Consider the following 4,103-nt stretch of genomic DNA (forward strand, 5'->3'; position numbering starts at 1 on the left):
TCTAATTACCTCCCTAGAGCCCTACCTCCAAATACCATCACAGGTAGAGGGTTAGAGTGTCAAGTTATGAATTTTGGAGGGATACAAACATTCAGTATATAAGCAATATTTTTTTTCCTAAATATTGCCAGGTTGCTTTCCAAAATGATGGTACCAAATCTATCTTCCCAATAGAATGCTGTATTACTTATTTCCCTACATACTTCTTAATACTCAGTGTGGAAGCAACTTCTAATATGACTCATAATAATCCCAGTCTCCTGATGTTAACATCTTGGGTAATCCACTCCCCTTGTGTTTGGGCTGTACCTACTGACTTCTACTGAGTTGAATCACTGGAATCCAGCAAAAATCATAGGATGTTATTAACACGGTTAAGTTTCCTCTTGCTAGAACTTTGCTGGTGTTAGTGTCTCTTGCCTTTTTGTCTTCTTGTTCTATTAAAATCATGTTGTGAGATGCTCATCCCAGAGGTTTACACATCAAGGAACAGATCCTGAGGACCTGAACTTCCAGTGTGAGAAACCACAAGGAACTGCATGCTATCAGGAACCAACTAGGGATGAAGATCCTTCCCAACTGAGACTTGAGATGAGGTAGCCATATAAGACACCCAGAACCAGAGGACTAGCTAAAGTGAACCTAGATTCTTGACCCATAGAAACACTGAGATAATAGATTCTGTTGCTGCAAGCCAAGAAGTTTTAGGGTAATTTTTTACACAGCAAGTGATAACTAACACACTTAGTATTGTGTGTATGCTCAGTCATGTCTGATTCTTTGTGACCCCATGGGCTGTAGCCTGCCAGGCTCCCCTGTCCATGGGATTTCCCAGGCAAGAATACTGGAGTGGGTTGCCATTCCCTTCTCCAAGGGATCTTCTTGACCCAGGGATTAAACCTGGATCTCCTGCATTGCAGGTGGATTCTTTACCACTGAGCCACCATAGAAGACCACACTTAGTATTACAGGATTTTTAATTAAAAAAAAAATAAACTCAGTGCACTGGTTTTGAGTGCCCTATTTCATGCAATGAACTTGGACTGGTCATCTATTTCACATATGCTAATATACATGTTTCAGTGTAACCCAGAGGGATGGGATAGGGAGGGAGGTGTGGGGGGGGGGTTGGCACAAGAGGACACATGTACACATGTGGCTGATTCATGTCAATGTGTGACAAAACCCACAAATTGTTAAGTAATTAGCCTCTAATTAAATAAATATTTTTTTAAAAGGACATTTGTTTCACTTGAAAAAAATAAACTGGTAACTAGTGTAATCTCCTTTCACTTCTATGATTACAAATGTTTCAGATATTTAAAGTTTCAATTCTTTAGGTTTTTTGGGGGGGGGATTAATAATATTTCTTATTCTACTGGATTTCTTGTCTTTTTCATGTTGATATTACCATTCCTCTGTATTTTATGGGTAATAATTATTTGTTAGTGAACTTTATCTTTTATATGCTTTGGATAAATACTAAAGATTTATGTTCAATACTTCTGTTATCCTCCACATAGTTTTCCTGCACCATGTGATACCTTTTTCATACACCTCCTACTTTTAGGGATATTATTTCACTGATTGTTCAAAATAGATAGGGAAATGATGGAAATAGTGCGAGACTTTATTTGGGGGGGCTCCAAAATCACTGTAGATGGTGGCTGCAGCCAGGAAATTAAAAGATGCTTGCTCCTTGGAATAAAATCTATGCCCAAACTGCACAGCATATTAAAAAGCAGAGACATTACTTGGCCAACAAGGGTCTGTCTGGTCAAAGCTGTGGTTTGTCCAGTAGTCATGTATGGATGTGAGAGTTGGACTATAAAGAAAGCTGAGCGCCAAAGAATGGATGCTTTTGAATTGTGATGTTGGAGAAGACTCTTGAGAGTCCCTTGGATTGCAGAGAGATCCAACCAGTCCATTCTAAAGAAAATCATTCCTGAATATTCATTGGAAGGACTGATGCTGAAGCTGAAACTCCAATACTTTGGCCACCTGATGTGAAGAACTGACTCTTTTGAAAAGACCCTGATGCTGGGAAAGATTGATGGTGGGAGGAAAAGGGGATGACAGAGGATGAGATGGTCAGATGGCATCATCAACTCAATGGACATGAATTTGAGCAAGCTCTGGGAGTTGGTGATGGACAGGGAAGCCTGGCGTGCTGCAGTCCGTGGAGTCACAAAGAGTCAGGCACAACTGAGCAACTGAACTGAACTGAAGTGATTTCATTGATGGTGGCGTCTAGGCCTCTAGTACTAGGTTGACATGGAGGCAATCTCATACATGGGTATCCTGAAATTTATGTGGCTAGTAATGTGTTATGGGGCTTCCTGGTAGCTCAGATTGTGAATAATCTGCCTGCAATGCAGAAGTCTCCAGGTTTGATCCCTGGGTCAGGAAGGTCCCCTAGAGAAGGGAATGGCTACCCACTCCAGTATTCTTGCCTGGAGAATTCCATGAACAGAGGAGCCTGGTGGGATACAACCCATGGGGTTGCAAAGAGTAAGAGACAACTGAGCAACTATCGTTACATTATTAATATGTTGTAGTAACTATTAGGAGGAGCTTTTCTAGGTTTTGTCTTATTTTATTTGTTACAGACTTTTAACATGTTAAAGACATTTCCTGCTTTTCTTAGGTTGGAAAGTACTTTTTAAAAAATGTTGTCTTTATCAAATGCTTTTGCTCTCGCCATTGAGATTGTTTAAATTAAATGTTTTCTGTATCTCATTAACGTGGGGAATCACAGAGGCATATTTTCCTTTCTAAATCAGTCTTGTACTCCTAAGATAAGTGTTATGTGATTATGATGCATTATCCTACTATCATATAGTATTTTACAAGTTTTGTCTATGTTCATAAGGGAGCTAGCCTTTATGTTTCACTGTATGATCTGTTCTATCTCCGTTTTGAAATCAAGGTTATACTAGCCTTATAAGACAGGTTGGTAAGCTTTCTCTCATTTTTAATTTTCTGACACAGCTTACATGTGAGAGAAAATTATCTGTTCCTTGAACATTTTGTGCAGCTTATCTCATAAGCAGTCTAGATCTAAGGCTTTTCTGTATGTGGCACAGTGGACAAGGGTGAGTCTGATGGCTGTTTTTATTTCTGTAATAGTTACAGGCCTTTGGGGTTGTGAGATGGGGTAATTAATAACTCATTTCTTCCTTTCCAAGTTTGGAACCTCATGCTTGTGTTTAGTGTGGTAGATATGTAGGCATCAGAGAGATCTAGATAGAGCTGACTGCACCTTGTGACTTTAGGTCTGTAGCCAAGTGGACTTGCTAATAGTTCACCCTGAATTTGCTCAACTCCTTACCATGTGGCAGGTCAGAATTCCTCTTTCAGCTAGTATGCTGATCCCTTGAAAATTGAGTGGATCAGAAAGGGCTGGGTGAAGGATGCCCTATTGCTTCTTACAATTTTACCAAAGAAACCCATGTCTTTTCATGGGGAGAGGTGAATGAGGTGGTGGAGAGAGGTTAAATGTTTTTAAAAATTAGACTACAGTCAATTCCCTGGCAGTACAGTGGTTAGGACTCTGTGCTTCCACTGCAGGGGCCACAGGCTTGATGCCTGGTCGGAGAACTAAGATTCCATATGCCATGAAAGTGCAGTCAAAAAGTAGACTAGAAGAAGTGAGAGTCTCCAAAATAATTGACCTTTTCAGATTTTTTTTCTGCAAAATTTAGCCATTTATACTATTTCCTCCAGTAATATGCTCATTTCTTCTTGGACTTTAAACTTATTGGCATATACTAATTCATAATATTTCATTACTTTTTAAATGGCTATTTCTGCTTTTCTCATTCATATTTTACTTGAGTCTTTGCTCTTTTTTTCTTGATGTTTCCCCGTAGTTCATTTTGTAAATATTCTAAAGTAATCATTTCTTGATTTATAATTCTTTATCTTTGGTAGTTATTTCCTCATTTCTGTATTTATGTCTGTTTCCTCCTTATGGTTTCTTTCATATTTATTTTGTTTCCCTTCATTCTAGCTTATTAAATTGAACATATAGTTATTTGTCTTCAATATTTTCCTTTAATTCTGATAAACATATTTAGAGCAGTAAGTTTCTCACTAAGATC

This window comes from Cervus elaphus, chromosome X (genome assembly GCF_910594005.1).
Source record: "Cervus elaphus chromosome X, mCerEla1.1, whole genome shotgun sequence".
NCBI classification, from domain to species: Eukaryota; Metazoa; Chordata; class Mammalia; order Artiodactyla; family Cervidae; genus Cervus; species Cervus elaphus.